At 43.9% G+C, this 11,145-nt stretch overlaps 1 pseudogene; it reads left to right on the top strand.

Moving 5' to 3' along the window:
• Positions 1-3,212: 3,212 nt before the first annotated feature.
• Positions 3,213-11,145, top strand: part of LOC115165859 (serine/threonine-protein kinase Nek11-like) — an 80,763-nt pseudogene continuing 72,830 nt past the window's right edge.

The following is an 11,145-nucleotide window of genomic DNA, read 5'->3' as shown; positions in this document are numbered from 1 at the left end:
AACTACAGCGCCACAACTGGAAGAAAATCAACAGGCTAATGAAAGAATTGCACAATCTGGGATATTTTCTGCTGTGCTGCAACCTGGTCTCAGAGCATGCAGAGCATTTCGTATTACTCTGTACATAAATCTGAGTCTAGATTAGAGATTAGTATGATATGTTATGTTTCGTATGGTATGTATTAATTTGTGGATGTCCATCACCCATTTCGTATGATATGTTACAAATTACAATTAGCATTATATGTTATGAATTTGCAAAACAAACTATATGTTCCGAATTAGTAAAACGTATGCTATGTTACAAATTCTAGCCAGGTGGCGAGCTGGCTAGCTGGCTAACGTTAGCTAGGCTAGGAGTTAGGGGTTGGGGTTAAGTTTAGGAGTTAGTGTTAGGGTTAGGTTAGGGTTAGGTTAGCTACGGTTAAGGTTAGGGTAAGGGGAAGGGTTAGCTAACATGCTAAGTACATTACATTACCAAAATTATGTGGACACTTGTTTGTCAAACATCTCATTCCAAAATCATGGACATTAATATGGAGTCGGTCCCCACTTTGCTGCTATAACAGCCTCCACTTTTCTAGGAAGTCTTTCCATTAGATGTTGGAACATTGCTGCGTGGACTTGCTTCCATTCATCCACAAGAGCATTAGTGAGGTCAGGCACTGATGTTGGGCAATTAGGCCTGGCTCGCAATTGGCATCCAATTCATCCCAAAGGTGTTCGTGGGGGTTGAGGTCAGGGCTCTGTGCAGGCCAGTCAAGTTCTTCCACACCGATCTCGACAAACCATTTCTGTATGGACCTCACTTTGTACATGGGGGCATTGTCATGTTCAAACAGGAAAGGGCCTTCCCCAAACTGTTGCCACAAAGTTGGAAGCACAGAATCGTCTAGAATGTCATTGTATAATGTAGCATTAAGATTTCCCTTCACTGGAACTAAGACGTCTAGCCCCGAACCATGAAAAACAGCCCCAGACCATTATTCCTCCTCCACCAAACTTTACAGTTGTCACTATGCATCGGGGAAGCGTTCTCCTGGCATCCGCCAAACCCAGATTTGTCCGTCGGACTGCCAGGTGATGAAGCGTGATTTATCACTCCAGAGAAGGCATTTCTACTGCTCCAGAGTCCAATGGCGCTGAGCGTTACATTACTCCAGCTGACGCTTGGCATTGCGGATGAAAATCTCAGGCTTGTGTTCGGCTGTTCAGCCATGGAAACCCATTTAGTGAAGCTCCCGACGAACAGTTCTTGTGCTGACGTTTCTTCCAGAGGCAGTTTGGAACTCGGTAGTGAGTGTTTCAACTGAGGACAGACAATTTTTAAGCTTACGCGCTTCAGCTCTCAGCGGCCCCATTCTGTGAGCTTGTGTGGCCTACCACTTCGTGGCTGAGCCGTTGTTGCTCCTAGACGTTTTTGCTTCACAATAACAACACTTACAGATGACCGGGGCAGCTCTGGTGTGGCAGAAATTTGACAAACTGACTTGTTGGAAAGGTGGCATCCTATGACGGTGCCACGTTGAAAGTCACTGAGCTCTTCAGCACTTTTATTCTACTGCAAATGTTTGTCTATAGAGATTGCATGGCGGTGTGCTCGATTTGATACACCTGTCAGCAATGGATGTGGCATAAATAGCCAAATCCATTAATTTGAAGGGGTGTCCACATACGTTCATATGTATATAGTGTAGTTGCTAGTAGTTTAAAATTAGCTAATTAGCTAAAATGCTAAAGTTCTCCGTGATGAGATTCAAACTCGCAACCTTTGGGTTGCTAGACGTTCACGTTATACACCTACCCATCCATCCAGCCCTACCAACCATCCTACTTTAAATAACCATACGTCTTATGTAACCATACCAAACATAATATATCATACTAATCTGAGCATCCCGGATTTACTTTTACAATGTTACGTCTAGTCTATGAGACCAGACTGCAATGCAAGGCTCATTTCAATAATAGTAGTTCTATCTACAGTGCCTTTGGAAAGTAGTCAGACCCCTTGACCTTTTCCACATTCTAAAATGGATTAAATGAAAGGTTCACCTTCCAACAGGTCAACGACCCTAAGCACACAGCCAAGACAACGCAGGAGAGCTTCAGGACAAGTCTCTGAATGTCCTTGAGTGACCCAGCCAGAACCCGGACTTGAACCCGATCTCACATCTCTGGAGAGACCTGAAAATAGTTGTGCAGTGACGCTCCCCATCCAACCTGACAGAGCTTGAGAGGATCTGCAGAGAAGAATGGGAGAAACTCCCCAAATACAGGTGTGCCAAGCTTGTAGCGTCATACCCAAGAAGACCCAAGGCTGTAATTGCTGCCAAAGGTGCTTCAACAAAGTACTGAGAAAAGGGTCTGAATATTTATGTAAATGTGATATTTACGTTTTTTATTTGTAATAAATTTGCTAACAATTCTAAGCCTGTTTTTGCTTTGTCATGATGGAGTATTGTGTGCAGATTGAGGGGGGGGGAAACAATTTAATACATGTTAGAATAAGGCTGTAACATAACAAAATGTGGAAAAGGTAATTGACTATATTCTTGAAGAATATGACTTAGGTTAGGTAGCCAGCCTACAGATGTCTCATACAACTCGGTTCCACGTTAGAAGAGAATATAGTATACGTGTAGTCTTCTGGTAAAATGCATTGTCATGAGATTTGAGGCTAAAACTCCCTATCCCAAACAGGCCTTCACATCAGAAGGCTCTTCACTGACACCTGGTGAAATAAAAGGGTGGAATGAAAGGGAGACGAGGTTTCCTATTACCATAGGAACAAGAGTAAACACGGAAGTTAACACGGAAGTTAATACAGTACGCTATGGATGTTTTAAACTGGTGGAAATAGCCAACATCTATCTGCAAACAGGTGAGTTTGTTTGACAAAGTGGCAATAGTGAAATGGAATAAGCTAGCCAGGACTCTGCTTTCAGTAATCCTACACTGTAACAAGTGCGTTGTGCTGCTATCTGACTCTGTCTCCCTTGTAAAATATGTATTTATTTATTTTCATCTGAATTGGGCAAACGTGCATAAAATAAGGAAAAGCAACATGTTTGTGTTTTTCTGAATTTTGCAGTTAATTCTCCTGTAAGAATCCCTCAACAAGATGCCCAAGTTTGAGGAGCTGGAAGCCCATTCATCCTGCCATGTCCACTCACCTCTCCACCCCTATAACTCCTGTCCCCAGCAACCAGATTGCCAAAAGATACAGCATCCTACAGAGATTGGGCAGAGGGAGTTTTGGCACTGTTTACCTCGTACAAGACACTAGAGCAAGGGATGGGGAGAAACTGTGAGTATGCCTCCTGCTGTTGTCCTGCGCTGCTCTTCACATGTCAACTGCCCAGTGCCCACCTTGCCCTCTATTAGAAATGGGTCAAATCTTTCATATTGCTTACACCTCTCCAATCCTTTTAGATAAGTGTGTTGGGGGTCAAGACCGATGACTAGGAGTGTAGGGGTGGTTCCTCTACCGTTGGTGCTCAATTAAAACAGCAGTTCATCCTCTTGGTGGCAGCATTAGCCTGGGTATACCGATGCCTGAGAGCACCTCACATCTCTTCTCTTCCCCTCTCTCTTCCCCTCTCTCTTCCCCTCTCTCTCTTCCCCTCTCTCTTCCTCTCTCTTCCCCTCTCTCTTCCCCTCTCTCTCTTCCCCTCTCTCTTCCTCTCTCTTCCCCTCTCTCTTCCCCTCTCTCTTCCCCTCTCTCTTCTCTCTGTCTCCCTCATCATATCCCCATGTATGGGGGAGAGAATGTTTGCTCTGAGCAGCTGGCTCTGTGCTAATCAAACACATTTTAGATTTTATTAGGATCCCCATTAGCTGACACCAATGGTGACAGCTAGTCTTCCTGGGGTCTGACACATAATGAAAAAGACATTACGGACAAAAATACTTTACAATTTACAAACATTTAAAAACATTAACGTAGAAATGACAGACTTATAAAATGTAACTGCATTACATTGAACTACATTGCAGAACCCAAGGCATTATCTGGATGAACTAGAGACTCAACATGAAGAGAGTTGGCACTCTGGACTGAGTTTAATTGAATCCACTATAATGACTATATTCATTCACTGTCTGGAACATATACTGTAGAGTTACATCAGCGTATGTCTATTAATCCAATAGGCTTTGATGGACTGCTATTCCAAAAACGGGTCTGTATATACATGTAGCAGTGAAAATAAATTCCCCTGGAGGGATAGAGTATGTGTATGTGTGTGTGTGTGTGTGCGTGTGTGTGTGTGTGTGTGTGTGTGTGTGTGTGTGTGTGTGTGTGTGTGTGGACATACATGATGAAACTGGGTCTTGCCTAACCAACGTTGACGCATGATGCCTGCTGGCACAGTCCAGCGAGACGGGCCCAGAGTCCCGTGTCTCTTTGAGCACACAGATGCCACAGCAGGTACGCTTGGCTCATGGGCAAGTATCAAGCCCCTGCAAGGTGCCAGACAGTAGGCTCTGAGGCTCCTTTGGCATTTCATGCAGTGTGCTGCATTCATAGGGTCTCAGTCATTAAGGAGAGCATGACAGTGGCCCATCTTAAATCATGGGCCAGAATCCAATCGTTGCAGATAGCAGATTTGAATTGGAAAAAGTCCTCACTTTCATTCTGTCTCTCTGCCACACACACACACACACACACACACACACACACACACACACACACACACACACACACACACACACACACACACACACACACACATAAGCGCTTGCGCACACGCATACACACACATGCCCTCCTTCCCACTCAACACCATCACATCTTTTAGGTTTAAAAGAAATGGAGGGAAAGGGACTCCACCCAGAGAGTAAAGAGAGGGAGTGAGAGAGAGTGAATAAAGAAAGAAAGAAATGGAGGGAGATAGGGAGTTAAGAAAGGGAGAGAGGGAGACATACCCTTTTCAGAGAATGCAGCACCAATTAGTTATGGCACCCAGAGGCAAGAGACGTCATGCCACGGGTCATTATACCCACGCTCCAGGCTCAGGGCAAGGCTTTCAACTTGTTACTACAGCCCAGCGGTGCCCACTAACCCCCTGACCCACCACACACTAGCACAGCACTGCCACTCAAAACCACCGCCATTCACAGGGCAGACAGCTCACCTCACTCACAGCACACATTAGCAAGTTAGCTACTACCAGGGAGGGAGGGAGAGTTCTCTAAATGGTTTTTGTAGTCCAGATGAAATCCACTAAACATCTGAAATGAAATTCCTGAATCTTTTTGGGAGAATCATTACAATAGCATAACTCTTTTATAGCCAGATGTATAAAGAGTGCTAGCCAAGGGGCTGTATTTAGGATAACAAAGCTATATAGTTAATAGACCAATCATAGAGCATCTGCTTGATACAGTTCCTCCCTTCCTGTGTGTGTGTGTGTGTGTGTGTGTGTGTGTGTGTGTGTGTGTGTGTGTGTGTGTGTGTGTGTGTGTGTGTGTGTGTGTGTGTGTGTGTGTGTGTGTGTGTGTGTGTGTGAGTGCAGAATGTATTCTTAAGCAGGTTGATCACTGCCTGAATTGGCTTTGTTCTGCCCATTGTAGCATATGGCTCCAGCTTACCAGATGCTGTGGTATTTCTATTGTGACTCATTACGACTCCGCGATACAGCAGTCTAATGCGCCTCCAACAACTGATTGTCAGTTAGCTGTATTCAACCTATATTTGGGATATGTAGAGATATATGTGTCAAGGATGCATTTAAAGTAGTGCATTCACATACAGTATACACATTCATTTCTCACATTTTTCTCAGATCATATGACAGCAGATTGTGGGTTGGTGTTGGAAGCCACACCCTTTCCCTTACTGAAGACATCAGGTGCCACCAGCCCCTCTGCAGTAAAAATACATATCAAATCGTCATCTGCTATGATGATCAATGTTATCACTCTACTCATGGATCACACCTGCTTTGAGTAAAAGGAGTTTCTGAATGTCTGATGTTTGTTCCCCTGGGGCAGGGGTGTCAAACTCATTCCATGGAGGGCCTAGTGTCTGTGGGGTTTTCTTTTTTCTTTCCAATTAACACCTAGACAACCAGGTGAGGGAAGTTCCTTACTAATTACTGACCTGAATTCATCAATCAAGTACAAGGGAGGAGCGAAAACCTGCAGAAACTCATCCCTCCGTGGAATGAGTTTGACATGTGTGCACTGGGGGATTGATTCTGTTACCTGGACTGTCCATCAGACAGCCACATCCACACTGAGAGATGACTGGTAGCTTTCCTTTCCTCGTCACGTGAGACCAGTGTCAGTCAAGCTACTGTCTATCACATGCAATGATTACTCGTGTGTGTGTGTGTGTGTGTGTGGGGTTCTGAATGAATTTATTATGTCCAGCCAGAATTCCTCCTGCACTTGCTGAAGCCAGTCACTCATGACTTCTGGTTTTTGCTACCCTTCTTGGCACTGAAGCAGGTAGCTATGCACATAGCAAGAAAGTATTTTTAAATTGATGTTTTGTTGAGCACAGTAGAGTAGGTAACCATTTTTGGTTCCAGGTAGAACCCTTCTTGGTTCCAGGTAGAACTAATTTGGGTTCAATGTAGAACCCTCGGTGGAAAAGGTTCTACATGGAACCAAAAATGGTTCTACCTGGAACCAAATGAGTTTTACTTGGAACCAAAGGGGTTCTAGCTGGAACCAAAAGGGTTTCTTCAAAGGGTTCTACTGTGGAAACAGCCGAAGAACCCTTTTTGGCTCTAGATAGCACCTTTTTTCTAAGAGTGTACATGAGTCATAAACATACAGTGTGCAACGTGACCTTATTGACTTATTCTGGTCAACAAGCCCATCAATCTGACCTCTACTCCACTGTGTAATCACATACAGTAGATGGCTTTGAACAAGAAAAAACTGGACTTTAAAAAGAGCAGACTTCAAGGCTACAACAGAGAGAGCTGCTGTTTCATATCAGCCCATGACAAATGGCCTTGTCTTCTTCCCCTTAATTAAGAATCCCTCCTTATCGTTTAATTCTAACGTTAAAATGATTAACTCTGAATGAGGAGCGATGTGTTCTTCTGCATGTTTCAGAAACAAGAGTGACAGGCAGCCAGCAAGGCAGAAATAGTATCCCCCTTTATTTATTTAGTTCCCCCCACCCATTCACTTAGTGTGTGCAGCATTCTGGGAAAATAAGAATTGCTCCTTCGGTTAATTTAGCTGTCAACAGTCACTGTAAATGTTCCCCATCCAAAACGTGTGTATTGAGTGTTTGTAAACACAGTCATTACTAACAATGCTGGTCTTTTCTAGATGGTTTATTGTGTGCTTTCTATGCTAATTACAAAGTCGCAGCTGATGTGCTATCAGTACCGCGTAATTATTGTATCATACACACATATCTAATTCATTACCAGCACCTACCAGCAGGCCTTTGGAGTCCTTCTCCAATGTGTAAATAAGTATCAGCCAATAGCAGGAGACTTCTTGCTGAAGCAAGCACACTAATTAAATGACGACCAGCTGACGTTGCTGTCCTTGCATACTTGAGTTGTGTGTACCCGCTAGCTCAATAAGTGTTTCTGTACCTTTAGGGAAGAATTACGGAGGTGAGGACAAACAGCTTGGTAATATTTCCTTCTGGGCTGTGGATAGATGTGGTTGGCAGCACCATGCCTCTCGCCTCTCACACTCTCCTTAGCCTCGCCCGCCATTACACATCCATTTAGCAATATCCCGCCACTCATTTCCCTGCGATGCGAGGTCTTTCACTTGGAAAAGAGCAATATACGGACGGTACTGATGCGGATAGAACGTTTTAAAGGCTCAACAAATGAAATTGAATTAGTAATCAAATCAGAAAAAAGAAGCCCTGGTTGCATATTAGGGCCTGCCTGCCTGCCTGCCTGCCTGCCTGCCTGCCTGCCTGCCTGCCTGCCTGCCTGCCTGCTTCCAGGTGGATTTGTGGTGGTGTGGCCAGTGGATCAGAGATTGTCAGGTCTCAGACCTTTACTGTACATGGATACAGAGGGGTGATGCAGGTGTTCTTTACATGGAGCAGGTCTTGCCTGGCCTATTGCTATGCAAGGCCTACTGGAGGGGTTTCCATGCCAATATTGGACTCCTGTTCACCAGTTCTTGTATAACCTATTTCATGGACTTATAGTTACCAGCTCGCAAGTTACTATTTATTACCATATTATTGTTTTATATCTGTATACACATACAGATCATTATATTTACTGTATATACACATAAAGATCATTACACACACATCATTATATATACTGTATATACACATACAGATCATTATATATACTGTATACACACATACAGATCATTATATATACTGTATATACACATACAGATCATTATATATACTGTATATACACATACAGATCATCATATATACTGTATATACACATACAGATCATTATATATACTGTATATACACATACAGATCATTATATATACTGTATATACACATACAGATCATCATATATACTGTATATACACATACAGATCATTACACACACTCACATCATTACACACACATCATTATACACTGCTGAAAAAAATAAAGGGAACACTTAAACAACACATCCTAGATCTGAATGAAAGAAATAATCTTATTAAATACTTTTTTCTTTACATAGTTGAATGTGCTGACAACAAAATCACACAAAAATAATCAATGGAAATCCAATTTATCAACCCATGGAGGTCTGGATTTGGAGTCACACTCAAAATTAAAGTGGAAAACCACACTACAGGCTGATCCAACTTTGATGTAATGTCCTTAAAACAAGTCAAAATGAGGCTCAGTAGTGTGTGTGGCCTCTACGTGCCTGTATGACCTCCCTACAATGCCTGGGCATGCTCCTGATGAGGTGGCGGATAGTCTCCTGAGGGATCTCCTTCCAGACCTGGACTAAAGCATCCGCCAACTCCTGGACAGTCTGTGGTGCAATGTGGCGTTGGTGGATGGAGCGAGACATGATGTCCCAGATGTGCTCAATTGGATTCAGGTCTGGGGAATGGGCGGGCCAGTCCATAGCATCAATGCCTTCCTGTTGCAGGAACTGCTGACACACTCCAGCCACATGAGGTCTAGCATTGTCTTGCATTAGGAGGAACCCAGGGCCAACCACACCAGCATATGGTCTCACAAGGGGTCTGAGGATCTCATCTCGGTAACTAATAGCAGTCAGGCTACCTCTGGCGAGCACATGGAGGGCTGTGCGGCCCCCCAAAGAAATGCCACCCCACACCATGACTGACCCACCGCCAAACCGGTCATGCGGGAGGATGTTGCAGGCAGCAGAACATTCTCCACGGCGTCTCCAGACTCTGTCACGTCTGTCACGTGCTCAGTGTGAACCTGCTTTCATCTGTGAAGAGCACAGGGCGCCAGTGGCGAATTTGCCAATCTTGGTGTTCTCTGGCAAATGCCAAACGTCCTGCACGGTGTTGGGCTGTAAGCACAACCCCCACCTGTGGACGTCGGGCCCTCATACCACCCTCATGGAGTCTGTTTCTGACCGTTTGAGTAGACACATGCACATTTTTGGCCTGCTGGAGGTCATTTTGCAGGGCTCTGGCAGTGCTTCTCCTGCTCCTCCTTGCACAAAGGCGGAGGTAGCGGTCCTGCTGCTGGGTTGTTGCCCTCCTACGGCCTCCTCCACGTCTCCTGATGTACTGGCCTGTCTCCTGGTAGCGCCTCCATGCTCTGGACACTACGCTGACAGACACAGCAAACCTTCTTGCCACAGCTCGCATTGATGTGCCATCCTTGATGAGCTGCACTACCTGAGCCACTTGTGTGGGTTGTAGACTCCGTCTCATGCTACCACTAGAGTGAAAGCACCGCCAGCATTCAAAAGTGACCAAAACATCAGCCAGGAAGCATAGGAACTGAGAAGTGGTCTGTGGTCACCACCTGCAGAACCACTCCTTTATTGGGGGTGTCTTGCTTATTGCCTATAATTTCCACCTGTTGTCTATTCCATTTGCACAACAGCATGTGAAATTTATTGTCAATCAGTGTTGCTTCCTAAGTGGACAGTTTGATTTCACAGAAGTGTGATTGACTTGGAGTTACATTGTGTTGTTCAAGTGTTCCCTTTATTTTTTTGAGCAGTATATATACTGTATATACACCTACAGATCATTACACACACATCATTATATATACTGTATATACTGTATATACACATGCAGATCATCATATATACTGTATATACACATACAGATCATTATATATACTGTATATACACATACACATCCTTATATATTTATTTACTTTTATTTTTATTTCACCTTTATTTAACCAGGTAGGCAAGTTGAGAACAAGTTCTCATTTACAATTGCGACCTGGCCAAGATAAAGCAAAGCAGTTCGACAACATACAAAAACACAGAGTTACACATGGAGTAAAACAACATACAATCAATGATGCAGTAGAAAAAAATAAGACTATATACAATGTGAGCAAATGATGTGAGATAATGGAGGTAAAGGCAAAAAAATGCCATGGTGGCAAAGTAAATAAAGTATGGCAAGAAAAAACACTGGAATGGTAGATTTGTAGTTTGAAGAAAGTTAAAAGTTAAAATATAAATAATATGGTGCAAAGGAGCAAAATAAATAAAATAAATAAATACAGTAGGGGAAAAGGTAGTAGTTTGGGCTCAATTAAAGATGGGCTATGTACAGGTGCAGAGATCTGTGAGCTGCTCTGACAGCTGGTGCTTAAAGCTAGTGAGGGAGATAAGTGTTTCCAGTTTTAGAGATTTTTGTAGTTCGTTCCAATCATTGGCAGCTGAGAACTGGAAGGAGAGACGACCAAATGAGGAGTTGGCTTTAGGGGTGACCAGAGAGATATACCTGCTGGAGCGCGTGCTACAGGTGGGTGCTGCTATGGTGACCAGTGAGCGGAGATAAGGGGGGACTTTACCTAGCAGGGTCTTGTAGATGACCTGGAGCCAATGTGTTTGGCGACGATGATGAAGTGAAGGCCAGCCAACGAGAGCATACAGGTCGCAGTGGTGGGTTGTATATGGGGCTTTGGTGACAAAACGGATGGCACTGTGATAGACTGCATCCAGCTTGTTGAGTAGGGTATTGGAGGCTATTTTGTAAATGACATCGCCGAAGTCGAGG

Source organism: Salmo trutta, chromosome 3 (genome assembly GCF_901001165.1).
Source record: "Salmo trutta chromosome 3, fSalTru1.1, whole genome shotgun sequence".
In the NCBI taxonomy this organism is placed as follows: domain Eukaryota; kingdom Metazoa; phylum Chordata; class Actinopteri; order Salmoniformes; family Salmonidae; genus Salmo; species Salmo trutta.
The sequence above is the reverse complement of the archived record's forward strand: the minus strand, read 5'-3'. Positions and strand labels throughout refer to the sequence as shown.